Source organism: Sphaerodactylus townsendi, linkage group LG03 (genome assembly GCF_021028975.2).
Source record: "Sphaerodactylus townsendi isolate TG3544 linkage group LG03, MPM_Stown_v2.3, whole genome shotgun sequence".
NCBI lineage: Eukaryota > Metazoa > Chordata > Lepidosauria > Squamata > Sphaerodactylidae > Sphaerodactylus > Sphaerodactylus townsendi.
In genome coordinates this window covers 91,345,152-91,366,223 of record NC_059427.1, presented here as the reverse complement: position 1 = coordinate 91,366,223, position 21,072 = coordinate 91,345,152, and the positions used below count along the sequence as shown (strand labels likewise).

General features: G+C 42.1%; 1 protein-coding gene and 1 non-coding gene across 6 annotated transcripts in view; both read left to right on the top strand.

The window, feature by feature from the left end:
* Nucleotides 1-1,661: 1,661 nt before the first annotated feature.
* Nucleotides 1,662-1,733, top strand: TRNAR-CCU. The gene has a single exon. It is a non-coding gene; the product is annotated as a tRNA-Arg (tRNA).
* Nucleotides 1,734-3,192: 1,459 nt separating this feature from the next.
* The window catches only part of AFF4 (AF4/FMR2 family member 4), a 61,950-nt gene continuing 44,070 nt past the window's right edge, over nt 3,193-21,072 (top strand). For 3 of the 5 annotated variants that reach the window (XM_048487885.1, XM_048487884.1, XM_048487882.1), the window contains exon 1: nt 3,194-3,538. The gene's annotated coding sequence lies outside the window, so the exon portion shown is untranslated. Of the gene's footprint in view, nt 3,539-12,781; nt 12,834-21,072 lie in introns of all 5 variants that reach the window. The other 2 variants (XM_048487883.1, XM_048487886.1) reach the window with 2 other exon arrangements.

Here is a 21,072-nt window from a genome sequence, read left to right as displayed (position 1 = left end):
AATCTTAATATGGATTCAAGGAGGTAGATGAGAATAGTTGCAGGTGTTATGTTCAACATACCTTGAGAAATGACAAAACAAAGAGTCCTGTGATATTTGAATCTTATACCTAACTTCCATGTGAAACAGTCAAGCAGTACAGTCATCCAGAAACATGACTACTTCAGACTACAGAGGGGTTACTCCTCCCTAATAGATACTTCTTGGTAAGGAAGTCTAGCATGTCAGGAATGTAAAGGGTTCTAGACTCCAGTTTTCTCTTAAATATTAGTATTCTGCCAACAGGGATTTTTTTTACCTGTAGCAACCTTCAAGCCACACAAACTAAAGTAGTGTAGTCTTGGGAAGTCTGTAATACATGCTTGCTTAGAATGGATACGCTGGTTGTGGCTTACTGACATTTCACCCCAGTTTTACTTGAGCAAACTAGAGGAGCAGACCATGTCATTAAGCAGTAGGAATCAACCACTGTTATGGTTGAGTTATGGGAACTACTTAGCCATTTTCACAGTTTTTCTCCATCTGCAGGTTCTTAAGTGTTGGTTGTGTACAAGGATGCAAAACCAACACTGTTACTGTTCTACTATTTTGCAATTTGAGGGATGTAGGAAGTAGAATTGGCATTGGTCATCAGCATATGATCTGACATTCTATTTGAGCAGATGCATGGCAGCATTATAGGTGATATTTCCTGCTAACTTAATGAAGAGGTTTCTAGCTACTTGCTACTCCTGTATTGTGGCCCAACCAGTTTAAGAGAGGAAGAATCTATCACTAATCTTTCCATATTGCGTAATAGTTACCCCAACAATAGTTTTGCCATCCTATTTAGTATCTAGAAGACATTATTTGTAGTGTTACTCAGAATAGTGCACATTTTAAAAGTTTTATGACTATGAAAAAGCTCTGAATGGATTTCTGGAATGATCAGACATAGGCATAAAAGATACTTTGAAAAAAGGTTCTCAATGGAATTTCTTCCTGAAATGTGTTTTTAGATATGAGCCTCTTGATATAACATTTTATAGACTGGTTTTAATTTATTTGGTTCTAACTTTTTTTTTAGCCTGGGAATTTGGCTCTTAACTTATTTTTAAGCCTGGGAATCAAAACTCTCATGCAAGCAAATTGTTTAATTTAGTTTGTTCTGTAATTATTGAAGCTAATAAATTAAGGGGAAACAAAGCTTTACCACTGAGTTACACCCCCTTCTCAAGAAGAACATTCTATATTGTCAAATTTGGTTCTGACTTTTTTTTTTTTAGCCTGGGAATCAAACTCTCATGCAAGCAATTTGTTTTATTTAGTTTGTTCTGTAATTATTGAAGCTATTAAATTAAGGGGAAACAAAGCAACTGTAAACTGATGGACTTGCCTATGACCATCAAAGCCTATTAATATCATTAGCTCTGCCATCTGAAACAAGCCCATGGTGTGCAGAGTAAAGTTCTAGCACTGCAGTTTGGCATTGATTCTTTGCTTTTGTATTTGGCTTTTCCATCAGAAGCTACTCTTAAATTAGTATCAAGTTCTTTACACTGTAAAGAAAAAAATTGGAGCTTGGACTCAGGATTATTTTCTTTTCAGTACACTTTTTTCTTAATCTTTATAACTGATGACCAAACAAAGGATTTGACAATATAGAATGTTCTTCTTGAGAAGGGGGTGTAGCTCAGTGGTAAAGCATCTGCTTCCTATGCAGAAGGTCCCCGGTTCAATCCCTGACATCTCCGCTTAAAGGATCAGGCAAGAGGTGATGTCAAAGACCTCTGCCTGAGACCCTGGATAGCCACTTGCAGTCTGAGTAGGCAATACTGGCTTTGACAGACCAAATGGTCAGATTCAGTATAATAGAAGGGGGGAAAAAGACTGCCCTAGTGGAGAGGATGGGACTTAAGAGGCGCAAGGAGCAAGGTTTGTTTAGCTCATTTAGATCCCTATACATTTCACCATTTGCTTTGTCGGGATCTTAAAAATGGATATTTACTATAAAGAATACAATTAACATATGGGACTCTTATGACTTGAGGAATTTTTGTCAGTGAACTATCCTGGTTTTTAAGATTTTTATTCAATGGCTGCTAATGAGAAATGTGAATATATATGTCTGTCTTAATAAGTGCTACATTAATACTAGTGTGCAATTGAACTTGGCCAGGAATTACACCATCATTGTTTGAAGATGTTTCATTTATTCATTATAGCTTGTTGTCCATAGATATCCTTCATTGATTAGAGTAATACCCCTACTAACCCAGTAAGCATAGCTCAGGTGCACATTCAATTATTTATGCATGCAATGAAATACTATTACTTTTCTTCTGTTGTGGTTACACTCATCATTTTAGCATTGGTATGCATACATTTCTTCCTTCAGGGTGGGCGTGTACATGTTGGGCAGACATCGCAGTCATTGAATATTACTCACGCTTGAATAGCTTTTGTTTTGCAGTTTCGTTTTGGCAAATTGCTGTCATAGAACTTATCATACTATGGACCAACCAAAAGACAAATAAGTTTGATAATAAAAACTGATAGGAAGGAAGCTGATTCATTTGAAATGTGGTGTTGGAGGAGAAGTAGTGTTTAAGTATACAGTGGACTACCAAAAAGATAAATGAGTTCGACGTCAAATTAAGTCTGAAGAAGCTAAAATTGTTCAACGAAGGCCATCGTCCTTTGGCCACCAAGACAAGAGTCTCTTGGATAAGAAAATAAGTCTAGGAAAAGTGGAAGGCAGCAGGAAAAGAGGAAGACAACATGAGGGGGGTTGACTCAATCAAGGAACCCACATCGGGTTGTAAAAACTGGGCAAGGCTGTTTGGAGGTCATTAATTCATAGGGTCGCCATGAGTCAGAAGCGACTTGTGCCAACACTAACCCTAACTAACAGTTTGGAGGCTGTCTTATTTTCTAGCAGTCTGGATGAAATAAGACAAAGGGGAGGAGACAGCGAGCGAGGGGGGCAGCGTCGCCCTACAGTCCCCGCGGAGAATACAAAGGTGTCATTATTTAATTCCCCTATAGGGGGCGCAAGAGAGCACAGTTTCTCCTTAACTTTCTTCCACTCCACCTCACGCATGACGTGAAGCGGCCCGGCGTTTCCTCTCTGGGCGAGAGAGGCGGAGCTCGCCTTCGACTCGTCGGACGGGAGGGATGTCAGGGGGTAGGGTTTTAGGCTCCGCCCCCCAGCCGCAGGAGCGAGGCGGCGGGCCTGTGTTTGGCGCGGCGGCTTCTGGGTAATCCGACTCCAGAGGGAAGGGAGGAGAAGGCGGCGGAGGGAGACGGGGGGGCCGACGTTACCGCCCGCCCCGTCCGGCCCAGCCGGGCCAGGGATCAGCCCAGCCGCCGCCAGACATGGAGTCCCGGCGAAGCCGGAGATCCGTCGTCGCGCCTGCCTCTTTTCGGTGATCCGCCGTGGCCTACCCGGCCCCTCCCCCCGCCCGCGGCCGCCCGTGGGGCCTCCGCAGCCCTCCTCACGCCCGCCCGGCGGCGGCCACCGGAAAATGGTCGGGGTGTAGCGGAACATCTAGCGGAGGTGAGTCACAGGAGGATCGGGCCGGGGGCCTCGTTAGGGCGGCCTGGGGGTTGGGGCGGGGCCAGGGCAGGAGAGGGGAAGTCGAAGTCTTTTGCTGGGCTGGAGGACGCTGGAACGTCATCCCCTCCCAGTCGTTGGCTATTAGCAGCCCTTTATCCGAGTCTGCCCCGCGCAGTCCCGAGGGCTGCCCACGTCGCCTCGGGCATCTCGGGGGGCAGGAAGGCGTTTTCTCGCTCCTCGCTCCTCTCTGTCTCCTTCGGCATCCCCTTCCTTTCTTTCGGTTGCTGCCCAGAATTCTCTCTTCGTGTCTCTCTCAAAACTCAGGGACGCTTCTCTTCTTGGGACGCTGCCTTTTTTCTTGAGATGTTCTTCAGAAGACCGTCAAAATGTAACACAAGCGGGATGTACTGAAACCAGTGACAGAAATACCCATTGGGAATAATGGGGGATTCCCGAAGCTCCAGTGGGCATGATGGGAGCCAGGAATGCCCATGGAAATACATTGCAGTGAACAAAAGTTACAACAAAAGTGTGGAGTGGATTTAGAAAAGCCTTCGAGGGCCTTGGAATGATCCCCCCCCCCTGTGGAATTATATCCTCTAGGCCAAGATAGAAGCTTTGGGACTGGAATTATAGCCCGCCAGAGTGAAATTACAGCCCCAGGCGTAGCACAAGTATTGTGTTGTACCAGTACCAGTACATTCATGACACTTCCAGGAACTGTCATTCCACTTCTGTGTGTGTGGTTTCAAGTCACAGTTGACTTATGGTGATACTGTAGGGTTTTCTAGGCAAAAGACACTCAGAGGTGGTTTGCCATTGCCTGCCTCTGCATATGCTGAGAGTTCTGAGAGAACTGTGACTGGCCCAGGGTCACCCAACAGGCTTCATGTGAAGGAGCTAAGAATCAAGTCTGGTTCTCCAGGTTAGAGTTCACCTCTTTTAACAACTACACCACTTCCAATTCCATTCCGGGGATAGTCATTCCATTCTGCCAGCAGTTATTTCAGTCCCAGAGCAGTTTATTTTTTAAAACTCTATAGGCCACTCTATATATTTTTGCAGGCTCAGGGCATCTTCCAACAATAAAGGTTCCAGTAAAATCCATAAACATTCTCTTGAAGCATGGGACCATTTGTTTCAATTAGTTAATAGTGTCTATATTATATCCCCTAAAATCATTATGCCACACATCACAGAGGAAAGGGGTGGGGGTGGGAGGTCTGCTAGATGGACACTGTTGCTACCTAAGCCATAAGTCCGGCAGAACAGTTTCATCTTACAGGCCCTGCAAAACTGTGCCAACAAGGCCTTGGTTTTATTCTACAGAGCATTTCACCAGACTGGGGCCAAAGCCAAGAAGGCCCTGGCTCTGGTTGAGGACAGCCAGACCAGTTTATCTGAGTCCAAGGTGCTGTTAATCCACTGTGGGAGCTGTCATTCCTGTCCCAAACCAATGATTCCAGTCGCAAAGTCTGCCCTTTTACTCTGTGAGGCTGTCATTCCAGTCCTAGTGTAGTTTGTCTTGGCCCAGGGACTTACATTCCACTCTGGGGACTGTCATTTCAGACCCAATTCAGTTCATCTGAGCCCAGGAACAGTCATTCTTCTGTGCTCATTTGGGACTCTGAACACTTCTGTCAATCCCAGGAATGTCATTCCACTTTGTGAGCTGTCATTCGTATCCCAGGACATTTTTATTTTACTCGGAGGGACTGGAAGTTTTACTCTAGGGACTTTCATTCTGGGCCTAGAACAGTCTATTTGGGCCCAGGGATAATTCCAGCATAATTCCATGCTGGAGGCTGTCATTCCAGGACATGTTTCTTAAAATCCCTTCTGTATTTTCACTGCAACTTTTGTTTACAGTAGTGTTTTTTAATGGATCCCATGTAAGTCGATTGATATCCCTGGCTTCCCTATATTCGGTGGGCTCTCAGTGCTCTCCCATTGCTTACAATGGGCATTCTGTCATTCATTTTAGTTCACGTCTGACATACACACCTACCTTTTACAGACATATATGACATGAGCATTTAATGTACTATTTATCTTTAAGCATATACTTGTGTGTCTCTAAGAACAGAAGTCATCTCCTACGTGTTCTCCTAGAAGTGCCTGTGAAATGGCCTGGGATGGATGCACCTACCTATAAGTTGCTTTTAATGAAGCCAGCTTATTTTTCTTTCTCAACATTCGTTGGAATCAATCTTTCACCATTAATTGACAAAATTACTTTTTTCCTTCCACTTTACTGTGTGTATGTAATATATCTATACATGTGATTAAAGCAGCTTTTGGGACTGATGAGACAGTAAACTGAAGGGAGGCCTACTTGATAATTTGCCCAGTTTGGAGTTCCTTTGTGCTTCTGTGTTCCGGGGATTGTGGGAGAGGGTGAAGTAAGTTGGCTCTCCTTAGCTGGGGCTAAATCCTGACTTCTCAAAAAGAAAAAAACACCTTTCCTCCCAGCTGGCATTTTATAATTTAAGATCTTTCACATCAGACTATGTTTAAGATTCTCTGATCATGGTTTGGGATTTGATGGTCATTTGACATATAGGTGCAGTAATCTTGTGTGTGCTCTCATACAAAATTCTAATTTGAAGTGTACTCTAGGTATAATGAAGAGGAGTCATTTGAATAGGTATGCTTATTTATCTGTAGTACTGAGAACTGGTGTATGCAGTGTGGCTACGTATGAGATGCCTCAGCTGTCCTTGGATGCAAGCATATGACTTGGGCAATAATTTACCTTTTCCCCAATCTGTTTGATTGCTAGAATTTATGCTAGTATAGTTCACGTGCTATTTGCCTGTACTTATGTAAATGTGTAGGAAGAGATAATGCTTTATTGAATCTGACAAAAATGGCCCCCTGACATTATAATTGGCTCTGCATTGATAAAAGAGCAGGTTTTTAATTGCATAGCCCTCTTTAGAAAGAATAAGCGGTGACTGGCTCAGATTTGCTTCCATGCCGATAGAGTTGATTCAGAGTAAGACTTTTTTTCAACACAAATGTAACGCTTTTGGATCAATAAAGTGAATTATGATCTGTTTTTCTACAATTCTGAACACATTATTGATTAAAGTTTTATATGCCATTGTTCCGGCATGTGTTCAAAGTGGCCTAGAACAGGGGAAGGAAAACATTAGTCCCCATGCAGGCACTGGGTCATTACTGACCCATGGGGTGACGTCACGTCATAATGTTTACGAGGCAGACTGTGTTTACAAGGTTTGCTATTGCCTTCCCCAGTCGTGTGCGCTTTCCCCTTTCAGCAAACTAGGTACTTGTTTTACTAACCTGAAGGTTGGAAGGCTGAGTCAATCTTGAGCCTGCTATCTGAAACTGATTTCTGTCAGGATCAAACTCAGGTTGTGAGCAGAGTTCTTGACTGCAGTACTGCAACTTACCACTCTGTGCCACAGGGCTCATACTAGGAAATATAATATAAAATCAATAAAATGATTTGAAAATATATTGGACAGTCAGAAAAGTCACTCTAAAATAGAAGATTTTATAGCCCATGTGGAATACAAGTGAAGGATAACAATTATAGACAGGTCATTTTATAACCTTGGGTGCATGGCTTTAAATACCCATCTGCTAGGGATGAGTGAGTGGGGTCTGGTTTGACTAATGAAGTTAGGGGCGAAGATGATGGAGGGAGCAACTGTCTTCAGGTTATGTGGATTTTAGCAATATATTGTAGGTGAAATCCAGCACTTTGGAACTGAAGACAGAGGTAAAGTGAGTGTAGTTGACAAAGCAAATGCTTGCATCTCTTGATATTTAGTGGAAAACTGTCTGCAGTATTTTGCATCTACCTCAGAGCTATTTTCAAGGGTAGCCCAGATAAAGTTCAATACAAATAGTCTAGCTTGGAAGTTACCGAAGTATGGATCAATGTAGCAAGGTCTCTGCCTCCCTAAAGAGGCGCAGGAGATGTAATTGACAGCCATGCTGCATTCCACATCAAGTAGCTTATCAAAACAAAGTTGTTCCAGCATGATGCCAAGGCTGTGAGCCTGTGTCTACTGAATAAGAGTAACCCCATCAATTTCCATATTTAACTCGTGACACAAGGATTTTCTGTCAGTATCATCCTTGTCTTCTCTGGATTTAGTTTGTCAGTGCAACTATGAACATTGCTGAAAGATATAAATGGGAGTTCTTACATGCTTAAACAACTCAGCATGATTTCTCCTGGCATTGTGATTTGAACTGGGAACTGTTCAACAGAAAGAATGGGGGTTTCAAGATAAATTATTGACCTCTTGTATATTTCAGGCTCCCCTCTTCCTTTCATTACTGTTTCTTACAATCTTTAGTGACTATTTTTGGTGAAACTCACCAATCAACTGGAATAGTTGGGTTTAAGATAGTCAACTACAGCCCATTCTGCACAGCCCAAATAAAATGTTTTCAGGACAGAAAAAAGGCATTTTTAGGTGGAATTTCGCATAGTTTTTGCTGAAAATGTTTTGAATATGTTTTATTATTTTCTCAAAACGGGTTATTTTAAAACACTAAACTAGCAATCTTTTCTCAAAATGTTTTGAAAACATTTCCTGCTTCCTGTGCGGAGAGCAAGAAATGTTTTATTTTTCCCACCCAACTATAAAGCTCTTACTTTTGTTTTCTCTGCCTTATGTGCTCACCTTTATTGCCTGCTATTTTCTGCTGCTTTAGTGATTCTCTGTGCTGCCTGCCATTTGCTGAATGTTTCCCACGAATGTTTTCTCAGCTGGCATCATGGGTGGCTGCCATTTCAGTGATGTAAGTACATGAATAAACTCAGTTTTGCCTGCTAATTACGAGAACGTGTTGTTTTTCTGCTTTTTAATTCTGTGAGATGTATTTGAACCTATGGAGACTCAATATGAGAGTCGGCAAGTATGTGCAGATTTCGAGTCTCCATAGCTTCAAATATACATCACAGAAAAAAACGGAAACACAACACATTCCTGTCATTGGCAGGCAAAACTGAGTTTATTCATATACATAAATGGTGGCCAGCCACAATGTCAGCTGGGGAACGTCTGTGGGAAGCATTCAGCAAATGGCGGGTGGCACGGAGAAGTGGCAGAAAATGGTGGGAAAAGAGCAATTTTCACCTGAAGCAACAAAAAAGGTGTCCAAAAAGTCAAAATGGTTCTTTTTAAAATGTTTGCAAAACATTTTAAATGGGCTGTGCGAGAAGGGCCTGCATTAAAGACAATAGTATCAAGGTAGTTTAAATCTAGAAACACTGTTTTAACTAGTCATGACTGGTTCCATCTTTGTTGAACTGATATTATGAATGATTATAGAATAGATATTGATTGTTTCACATAGATTGAGTTACAGTAATCTAGCCTGGAGGTGATTGTTGCATGGATCACTGTGGCCAGATCTGTACAGAACAGATGGGGGAGGGGGGGGGGACTACCTGGCCTGACATAAATGGAAAAAGGACATCCTGACCATATGTGTGACCTTGGTCTCCATGGTCAAGGGGATTTCAGGATTACACCCAGGTTTTATAAGTAAGAGTCCAATATTGTCAGTTGAAATCCACAGTCCAGGCCTCCTCATCCTTCCCACAGGACCTCCATCTTTGATTAATTTAATTTCAGCCTGCTCTGATGTTACCATTCCACCATGGCCTCCAAACTATCCAGGTCAGCAGCCGGCTGGCTTTCCATCAACAGAAAAAGCTTGGTGTCATCAGACCAGCTGTGCCAGGGATTGCATATAGATGTTAAATAATATTGGGGAAAAGATTGCACCCTGAAGAATCCCACGCACAAGCTACAATAAACCAATAGTCACATGGTTTAGTCTACAGTAAACAGTATACTACTCTGCCGTCCACCAGAACTGAAGTTCAATCAACATTGGAGCAGAAGTTACAAAATTATATTCCAAGTTGTAACTTTCTTCACATTCTCAGTTTTCTACTGACTATAGTCTCTCTGCATCCTTCCTTTTCCAGTATTGAGATCTCAGTTCAGTAATTATCATTCAATTCCTGGCCAGCATTTGTTATTAAATAGCTTTAATCAGGGGTCTCCAACATGGTGCTTATGGGCATCATGGCACCCGCCAACATCTTTTCTGGCACTTGCCAAACGGTTTTAGAAAGTTGTCAGGGTCAGATGTGCAGACACTTTGAACTTGCTGCTTCAGTTAAAGTTTGCACTCTGCATTGACAGTTTTTTTAAACACACCACATAATTATTTCTGGTTCTGTGCAAAATATCGGAAACTTTAATATGAAAATAAAAGCTGTATGTGGATCTACTTTAATATTGAGCTGGCTCATCTATTACAGTGCTATTTATACTGGCAGCTTCATTCCAGTTGTCAGGCAGAAGTCCTTATTAGCCCTTTTACCTGTCATCTTTACATGGATTTTTTACATATCTAGTGTTTTTCTGCTGCAAGATGAGCCCTGGTATACCCGACTGTGGGTCTCATATATACTTGCACCCACATCTTCCATGTTACATATGCTCACCCAGCGCTTTGGGTAGGCTGTGCTGTTTAAAAAATGTTCAAGAGCGAAGGCATACTTTATACCAATTTGGACGCAATTTTTTGCTTGAAACATTGCTTTGGAGGGCGGAGTGCCTTTGTGATTGCCACAAGGACTAGACAGTTATTAAGTTGCACAGGCAACTGCTGTTGAAAACAGGATGAACTGGTCATTCCTGAACTTGATTCTTTTAAGGAGGTTGCGTATCTGGCCAAAAAAGGATGAGAAAAGCAGACTTGTTAATCAAGATATGAGAAATTCTGAACACAGCCTTGGTATAGAGATATTGGAGATATGGCATAGAATCCAGGCAAAGTGTGTTTCTTATCATGGAGCTGTATCTGTAGCTTTATTTAGCAGATAGTGTGTTGAACTTGGAGTCCAGTAATCTATTCTTTTGATCTTTTATAGTTTAGCTATATTTCCTGTTTGCCTAAAATGTTTTCTCTTTCCTTTTCCTTAGTGAAGATCTGCACAATAACAGGGGACCCTGCTTACTCCTCTGTACCATTTAGTGCAAAAGGCAAAGCCTAACTTTATTGTTCTTGTAACAGTCGAAACACAGCAGCTTTTAAAATAATGCTTTGTTCAGTTTAAAATTTTCTCAGCACTTTGAAGTATTTGAATCTTTTTGTAGGTACTGAAATTGCTAATGGAGAATTCACTTGTGACTCTATCTAAGATGGGCTTCGTCCCACAGAGTGAGCATGAATGTGTACTAGAGCTAATGAGAAAATAGGCTGCACTCGTGGGAGGAATTTTAACGTTTAGGCACTTGGTAGCATTGGTCCAAATTAGACCAGAACTTGGGAGGAGTGATTGCTTTGGATCTCCTTTTATCTTTCATCTGTTGTAATGCTTGCTGTAGATTTAGCAGAAATATGTGTAATAATGGAAGATTTAGATTCAAAATGCAAAGGACACAAGTTATCTGTGTTTGGATGTTCACCATGGTTACTCCTTGGACTACTCATAGATTCTGGTTATAATTATATAAATACGTTGACCTTATATTAGTGGGCAAAATCATTTGTGTAAAGTCTTTGTGTCCCCCACACAGCTAGGAGTTCCCAGACACTCTAGCAGTTCCATTCTTGGAACTTAATTCCTTGCATTCATGTAGACCTGACTCTGATCTGGACTGTTCAAGGAAGGGACGTCACCCTCCTCTGCCCATGTTATTTTCCTGACCTGAAATGTCCCTGGGGAGCCAATATTTGCCCAAGGGGGGGCAAGGAACTTGCTTTACTGAAGACACATCAGTTTCTCCTGGGGACAAACAGTGGGTCCCTGGGGCCAGTTTAAGTGGTTAAAAATAGCATGCAGGGAATTGGAGAAAGGCACCCTTGTCCTCATGGTCCCAGTCCAAATTGGCTCCATGGAATTGAAGCAAGGTGATGGAAGTGTTTGAAATAATTATGTCTACCCTTTTCCCAAGAATCCCTCCAAGGTGTTTTACAACAAATGCACAGCATATGATGAACAAATTAAACACTCATCTAGCAAGAGCTTATTGACCAGATTCTCGCAGATCTTTGCTTTGAGCACCTTGTGGATCTAGTGTCTCCTAGAGAGCATGCCCTAGTATCTGACAGCTGTAAACCTCTGAAAAGTTTTACACAACCATTGGTTCTATATAATAAGCTGGTTATGATAATTAAATGTTATTATAATTAAAGGTTTTGATGCTCTGAACTAACACTTAAACTTTCTAAACCCATCCCCATCAGTAGTAAAATAATAAGAATTTGTATTTTTTTAAAAAGCATGATGCTTTCATATGAGAATTAGTCAATTTTCTAGAAACTCAGTGAAGGGTAGACATTTATGTGGGTGTGTTGACAATATGGTAAAGTGTCATGGTCTATATTCAGTCGATTACAGTAGTGTTGTTCATACTTTTCATGGTTATATTAGCTCCACCAGGGTGAAAGCTTCATGATGAGTATAAAAACAGATCTTCTAGAAATGGTATTACAACAAACACTGATTTGTGTGGATGGTAGCTAATATGACTTCCTGGTTGTTAAAAGCTATTGTATCTCTGTTCTTAGAAAATTTGAATAAGTATACCTTATTCAGTTGCTTTCCTATTGAATATACCCATCAAATAGGAAATTTTAGCACTTCCCTATTCCTAAATATAAGGGAAGACGTCTGCTGAATTTTGAGTATTATGAACACTATTTCAGGAATTTTCCATTATGTAGCTACGTTTTAAATAAAAGTACATACTAACTTGTTGCTACATACAAAGCATGTTGATTTAATGCTGAGGCTTTCTATAAATTCAGTGTACATTTCTTAAATCTTAATAATTTTACTGGTCTACATACAATAAATTGGTATTTAGTACTTCTAAACACAAAGTCTCTGTTATAATTTGTATCTATGACAAGTTTTGTTTAAGAGATGCTGACTGAAATCTATGCTAAACGGTGCCTTTTCTTTCTCATATTCCTCTTTAGTCTTCTCTTCCCTTCTCCATAATTGGTAGCAAGGAATGGTATAATTTCTGGAAAGATAAGGGATGGATCCAATGATGTCCTGGCACAAGGATTGGGGATCTTCTCTTCTTTCCCTTCCCCACAAAAGCCATTTCTGACTCAGGAAAGTTAATTCTTGGGGTTGTAGTACCCATGAAGACAAATAGCCATGCAGTTTGCTGTGCTGCAGTGAGCAGGTATGAAATCATTCCCCTCTCTCTCTTGTATCAGCACAGCTTTTCTGGTGGAACAACGAGCTCTGGTAATGGAACGGACAGGAAAGGTAATTTTGCTTCCTTTCCCCTCCTTGCTGCATCCCACCAGCTTCCAACCATCAGCTGCATGAACTTTCAGCAAAAGAGGACATTCCAGTGACAAATGCATAAGAACAGGCAGGGTTTTTTTCTCAGGCAACCCTTCTTACTTCACATAGAGGAGGGTCAGCAATTATGATCTCCACATCTTGGCAGGACAGTAGAGGAGGAAGTGGTCCTTTAATTACGGGGTCCTGGAGCATGTTGGACCTTTAGTTCAAAGCCAGCTCTTTGATTTGGGCTCACAAACTAACAGGGTAAACGAGAAAGGTTTCTTAACTATGAGGTGTTAGCTAGCCCTAGTTAGCAGCTGTGTTCTGAACGAGTTGAAGCCTTCATCAAGCTCTTTTCAAAGGCAGACTCATGAAGGACATATTGCTGTAATCTAATCCAGAGATGATTAGCTCATAGATTACTGTGATTAGACTAACTCTGGTTATGAATAATAGAACACACCATGGTGACTAGATTCTGAGCAGATTTCGTGTGCTACTGAAAGATTATGGTTCAACAAACAGGAGACTTGCAAGGACTTGCAAAGGGCCTCTCATTCCTCCTCACTTCCTCCAAGAAAGCCAGCATGGTGTAGTGTGGTTAAGAGCAATGGACTCTAGTCTGGAGAACCAGGTTTGATGCCCTACTCCTTCACACTAAGCTGTTGGGTAACCTTGGGCTAGTCACAAATCTCTCAAAATTATCTCAGCCCCACGTACCTCACAAGGTGTCTGTCGTGGAAAAGAGAAGGGAAGGTGTTTGTAAACTGCTTTGCGACTCCTTAATGGTTGAGAAAATGCTGGACAAATACCTAGAAGCTGCCCTGGGCTGGATGAAGGCGAATAAATTGAAACTGAATCCCAGCAAGATGAAGGCGTTTTGTGTGCCAGATCCCAAAGTCCCGGAGATTAAGAAGCACCTGACAATGAATGGAATGATTTTATCCCAAAAAGGTAGGTGAACAGGACCTGTGCATTATTCTTGATCCATCACTGGCACTGGAATCCCACGTGGCAGTGATGGCGAGGAGGACCCACCAGGTTCTCCAGCTGGTTCGCCAGATGTATCCTTACTTGGACCAGGGTGACCTGGCCACAGTCACCCATTCACTGGTGACCTTCTGATTAGACTATGGAAATTCACTCTACATGGGACTGCCCTTGAAGACAGTCTGGAGCTGATGCAGAACATGGCAGCTCGACTGCTAGCAGATATCCTTGGACGTCTGCACATAACAGCTGTCCTGAGGAAACTCCACTGGCTCCCTATTTGCTGCTGGGCCCAATTCAAAGTGCTGGTACTGATATACAAAGCCCTACATGGCCTGGACCCTATATATCTGAACGAATGTCTTCTCCCATATAGAACTGCTGGGTGCTCAGGTCGGCCGGGGGGGAAGGGGCTCTCTCCTGGCAACTCCATCGCCTTCTGAGATTTGATTTTCTGTCCTTCCCTTATTGGTAGTCTCTTGCTGAGAAAAGTCTGGCCAAATTGCATGATGCCAGCAGTTGGGCAATGCCCAGTTGTGCATCGGGGAACCCAGAAGGACTTGTGGCACTTCAGTTTCCTCTGACCCTCCTTTTCCCTCGTGTTTCCTCTTGCTCTCCTCCTGGCAACTCTCATATCCTCAACTTTTCCTCTTTCCTCTCTTTTTTGCAACCCCAATCAACTTTCCTTTTATCTGTCCCTTATCTTCAACTATATTTATTACTTATTTACTACATTGATATCCTGCCTTTCTTTGCAATGTAAACCCAAAGCAGCTTACACTTTCTCCCAACAGCAACCTTGTGAGATAGGTTAGTCTCCTAGTGAGCTTTCACAGCATCATGGGGATAAGAACCTGGATCTCCCAAACGGTAATCTGAAACTCTAATGCAGTGGTTCTCAACCTTCCTAATGCCGTGACCCTTTAATACAGTTCCTCATGTTGTGGTCACCCCCAACCCTAACATTTATCCATTTTACAGATGGAGAACACTGATGCAGAGAGTCTTAGGTGACCCCTATGAAAGGGTCATTTGACCTCCAAAGGGGTCCCGACCCCCAGGTTGAGAACCACTGCTCTAATGACTACACCACGTTGGTATTGGTGTGGTGATTGCTGTTGAGTGGCCTAGATAATTTATTGAAGTTGTGTGGTAGCAAGTCATATGGATACTGCCAAGCCTGGACCTAGTGAGTCCTACCTTGAAGGCCAGAACAACCTTAGAAAAGGCCTTTCCCTTCATCCTGCCTTTTAATGACCGAAATTCATGCTGGGATACTGTGGTTGCTTAGCAACAGCCACTGAAGAAATCCATTTCTTATAGCTACAGAAACTTCTTTTCTCATTTTTGGGTTTTAAAACCCCAACATATTTTTTTTAAGATTTCACATTTTCCTTAAAACATGGGGCCCTTTTCAGATTTGTGGAATGATCTGTTTTGAAAATTCACAGCTCTAATATCTTAAGTATCATTAGCCAACTTTACTGTTAGTATGTAGATGATGATGTCCAGCTCTTGGATTTCATTTATTGCAGTATATTCATTTATCTTTGGCCACTGTAACCTCTGGAGCGTCAGTGATCATGATTTCTGTTGCCTTCATTCAACAGAAGGTTAGCTTTGGACAGTGACTGACTGTTACCCTGTATATTAACTTGTGACAACTAGAGGCATCCATTATTTGAAACAATGAACTATGTTGCAGTGGATTTAGAGAATAGCCCAGACTGATTAATTAGATTAAAATCAGAATTCATAATCAAAATTTAACATCTGGTTATTAAATTGTCTCTCCTCATTGACAGAAATTTAGTGTTGACAGAATTGTGGAAAATTATGTACAAGATTTTAATAGTCACTTGCTCACTGACTATGTTATTAACTTGGATATCTACATAACAAGGCATGTATAGAGTTTATAGTTATTTTAATCATTTATTAACAGTTGTGAACTATTTTAAAAACACCAAAATTATGGAAACCATACTTTGAAACATTAATAACTTTTTCAAGGGTGAGAGATTTAGAGCACAATAAAAAGTATGTTTGTTTATCTAAAATGGTGCTGATACATATGGCACTATGTAAACTGGACAAGACTTAATCTTTACCTGTGACTGTAAGCAGTTATAGTGTATATCTTGTGCTTACTGTAGCCAAATTTACCTTACTACTGAACATTCCTCCTGGTCCCACTTTACACATTGCTGCTTAAGTAAAATATATTTGTCAATCCTATGCCAATATAATGCCTATCTATGGTGCAAATGACACATAGTTGCCCACACATAAAGTATAGACAGGTACAACATGGACAGCAAAAACTGGCTGTGTATCAGAGTCCAGCAGAGGCGTTCCTCCCATTGGGCAAAGTCGGCAGTTGCCCAGGGCGCCCCCTTGTGGGGGCGCAAAAACTGCAGGTTCGTTTGTGGGATTTTTTGTATTTTTACATTTTTGTTTTTACATTTTTGGCCTGCAGAGGGCGCAATTTTTAGGCTAGCAGCCCCTAAATTTCAGGGATGTTTCAGGAGACTCTCCTGGTGCTATCACCCAGGGTTGGTGAGGTTTGGTTCAGGGAGTCCAAAGTTATGGACTCCCAAAGCGGGTGCCCCATCCCCCATTGTTTCCAATGGGAGCTAATAGGAGATGGGGCTACACCTTTGAGGGTCCATACCTTTGGACCCCCTGAACCAAACTTCACCAAACCTGAGAGGTATCATCAGGAGAGTCTCTTATTGATACCACCCAGGTTTTGTGAAGTTTGGTCCAAGGGGTCCAAAGCTATGGACTCCCAAAGGGGGTGCCCCATCACCCATTGTTTCCAATGGGAGCTAACAGAAGATGGGGGCTACACCTTTGAGGGTCCATAACTTTGGACCCCCTAACCCAAACTTCACCAAACCTGGGTGGTATCATTAGGAGAGTCTCCTAACAATACCCTGAAAGTTTGGTGCTGCTAGCTTAACAATTGCACCCCTGACAGCAGGCACCCCCCAAATTTCCCCAGATTTTCCTTTTAAACCCCCCCTTATTTGACATGGATTTAAAGGGAGAATCTGAGGTCCCCAGTTTAAACATTGAAAGTGATGCTGTTTCAGGGTGGGGGAGAACCCACCCCAAAATAGCATCACTTTCAATGTTGTTTAAACTGGCAACCCCAGATTTTCCCTTTAAGGTGGATTTAAAAGGAGAATCTGGGCTCCCTAGTTTAAACACCATTGAAAAGGATGCTGTTTGGGGGTGGATTCCAGCATCACTTGTTTAAACTAGATTAGCCCAGATTCTCCTTTTAAATCCACCTTAAAGGGAGAATCTGGGGGTCCCAGTTTAAATAACATTGAAAGTGATGCTGTTTCCCCCAAGTGGTGGGACTGGATACACCACCATAAAATGTTTTCATAGCAGTCATAGCAGTAATGTTTTCATAGCAGTTCATAGCAGTAATAATGGTGGGAGTTCATAGCAGTAATTTTCATAGCAGTAATTTTTTGAAAATGTTTTCAAAAAAATTATTTCTGCTGTGTGGCAGGACCTATTGCTGTGTCCAGATTAGTGAGTTGGGGCATGTTCTATAATGTGATGGTGACTTTGAAACGACCTGCTTGGTCACAGTGGGGGAGGGCGGCTGCCCATGGGGGGCGCCAAAATCCAATTTGCCTGGATACACCACTGGGCGCTTGGGGGGCATCAAAGTCAGGTTTTGCCCAGGGCTCCAGTTTGCCTAGTTACGCCACTGGAGTCCAGAAAATGAATGATCCAAGTAATGTTTTTCTGTGATAGCATTCTTTTAATAATATAAAATATAAAAATGTATTGGTGTTTTCTGTTGACCTTAATGAGAATCACTTTGCGCCATGATGAAGTTCTAGGGCAGTGGTTCTCAACCTTCCTAATGCTGCGACTCTTTAATACAGTTCCTCATGTTGTGGTGACCCCCAACCCTAACATTTATCCATTTTCAGATGGAGAACACTGATGCAGAGAGTCTTAGGCGACCCCTGTGAAAGGGTCAGTCGACCCTCAAAGGGGTCTTGACCCCCAGGTTGAGAACCACTGTTCTAGGGAGCACTGATCGGTTAATACCTCCGTTTTGAATTCTGCTTCCAGAAAATGGAACTAACACATTCAGCAATCCTTACCATCATTGTGGGTAATTTGGCAAACAATTATTCTGCTTTTCATTGACTGTTACATTTCTTCAGCTTTTCATTTCAAATAGTCACTTCTGTAAAATCAGTGTACAAGCATTGATAAGCATTTAAAAAGAGGCACCAAAGAACCTTTATGCAACCAGGAATAACTGGCCTCTGCCAGAAACACATAAGAGCGGGATTTAGTTTACCCAGCATTTTCATGCAGGTCTTCTAAATTATCTCATTATACTAATATTTCACCTTAGCTTTTCACCTGCAAAGCTTGAGCTTTTTTTATCCAAAGGGTTGTTGACATCTACTTTTGTGGTATCAGTATTTACATAATTTTTTTTATGCTTTGTAAATTTCACTGCATAATCAGTAGTTCTGTCTAATGGGATTTTTGATCAGTAGACAATCTTTGAGGGTGTTTACAAGTGTTTAATGTAGCTCTTAAAGATGGGAGTACCAGAGCTAGTTTATTTATAGCTGTACTAGAAATTATTTATCATTCATAGAGAAATATTGACATGCGTGACTCAGGTTGCCTCATATCTAGCTCATTGGCACTGTCTGTGATGAGCCATTTTTAAAATCACCCAACCAAAAGCCCTGAAAACTCTGAGGTGGTAGTATCTTTGCGTTTGTATGATTTGAGTACCTCTAAAAGGTTTCAGCAATGCTGCAACAGCCTGTAGAACTCTTTTAACTTGTGCTATGAGAGGAGGTGGGAGAAAATATAATGGCATAGCAAAGTTCAGGATTGGAATTTGATGTGAGTACCCTTAATCTTATGAAAAAGTAGAGAATGTATGTTCCTTCTGGGTTTTGCTACATGTTGCTATGCAAATATAAGCGGACTTTAAGTATCAGATGCATGCTTATGTGATTGGAGGTAATGGAAACAAAATGCAAAGCATGCCATGATAAATGATACATTCTTTCTCTGAGGTGGAGGACGTCTTCAAATGTAAGTTATTCCCATTGGCCATTCAGGGAGGCAGGACTAAGCTTTTGTTATCCCCCTATTGGGCTGTTGCTAGCCATCTAGTTTCCTGCCTCGCATTGGGAGAGTGACTTAGCGAGGATTCTCTTCAGCGGCCTATAGCTAATCTTTCTCGTTCACTTTCTGTTCTGCTTTTTCTTCTCATACTTACTTCTATACCTAGTGTTACCTATTTTTTAAAAAAAGGACCTGTCCTATTCTTACTTTTTCATTCCTTAAATCTCTTCCTTGCCTCCACTGTTTCTCCCACGGAGCCAGGCAACATGGAACAGGAGCATGGAGTTCTGAAAGCCCCAAAGTAGAGATCCCTCTTCCCTTCCTCTGCCTTCCTAGTGCAGATCATCTTAAGCATTGAAGCTCAGCGTATTTGTCCTACCTCTCATTTGAAGATACTATCATATATGTAATTCTGCACTTGGTCCTAGTGCAGGGGTAGGGAACCTGCGGCTCTCCAGATGTTCAGGAACTACAATTCCCATCAGCTCCTACCAGCATGGCCAATTGGCCATGCTGACAAAGGCTGATGGGAATTGTAGTTCCTGAACATCTGGAGAGCCGCAGGTTCCCTACCCCTGTCCTAGTGTGTCTGAAAAATCAAAGAGAACAGGGCTAGATAGGCAGCATCCAACAGTTTTTAAAATTGGGTGTTTTAAGGTCCCTCCAAAATGGAGGTACATTGTCTGTGCTTGTGCAGGCAACAACAAGGAAGAAGAGACCTCACATTTCTTTCTAGGCTACACTCCCGCTTTCCCAAGAGAGAAGGCAGAGGTGGCTCAGGAGGAGATGGAAATGGGCAGTGCCTCTACTGCTTTTTCTCTTTCCTCTCCCTCCACTACCTTGGAAAGAAGATTTTAAGTGGCAGAGGAGTATGAGCAGTCTGTGGGAGCTCCCCTTGCTTTTCCTATGAGTTCCTTGGCAGTAAGGAGGTGACATGGAGGGCAGATGAGCCAGGCATGCAAAGGTCTACTGGCCTGGCATTGACTGGAGAAGCAGCAGGGAAAGAAGGGAGAGGCTGTGGGGAGGGCAAGAACGGTGCCACTGCTGGGTTAGCCCTGGAGGAGAGTTAGTGGCTGTAGTAGAAGGGCAGGAGAAATTAGGTAAACCTAAGGGAGAGATAAAGGGGAAAGGTTGGTGGAGGGAGAGAAAGTGTGATAAAAGGATGTGGCTCTCCCCATGACTCGTGGTCCTCTTGACTTCAGCTCTACTGTCAGATTTCTTTGTCCTGTGTCTACCCAGCTTCCTACTGAGTTTCTTGTTGCCTGTTCATTTATGTTTTAGATAACTGCTTTGTATCCAGAAGGTTTAAGCTAAAAGGATGAAACAGTAGGCCAAGTGAAGGAACTCAGTCGGAGACCCTGCTGCCTGTCCAAATAGACAGGACTGACCCTGATAACTGATTCTAAATTCTCCTCACTAAGAATTATTCACCCAGTGAAGACAGTCAGCATTTTGGAAAATCAAGATGGGGTTTCATTTGTCAACCCCCCCCCCCTTTCTTAATTCAGATGGTTGATACTGGGGAGAGAATAAATTTAATGCCATTTGTAATGCTTAATGTGTGATCTAACTTTATTGTCAGTTATAATTATAATTCTATTTCCAAGCATATTTGACTGCCTGAAGACAGGTTTAGGCTTTGAAAGGTGCCTCTCATGTTGGTTAATTACAAATTAAAGTTTGGTTCTGTCATAAACTCTCTAATTCTGTGAATAGCCAACTACTGCAGTCATTTCACTGGGCCTCATAAATGCCAGGCTTGATCCTTTGGGGAACTGAGGAGGAGGGGGTATTGTCTCCAGACACCCTCTCCCAGCAGACCTTTCACTCACCAGTGGCGCTTCTATATTCTCAGGATTAAACTTCAGTATATTAATCTGCATCCACTCCAAAACTGCCTCCAGGCACCAGTTCACATTTCTTCAGCCTCCCTTGGATCATCTGGAAGTGTGAGATAGAGCTGGGTAGCACCCATATATTTGGTGTCATCTCAGCCCAGTTCTCTAGATGATCTCACCAGCAGTGTCATGTAAATGTGTAAAAGCATAGTAGGACAAGATGCAACCTTTTGGGATCCCAACAATCAAGG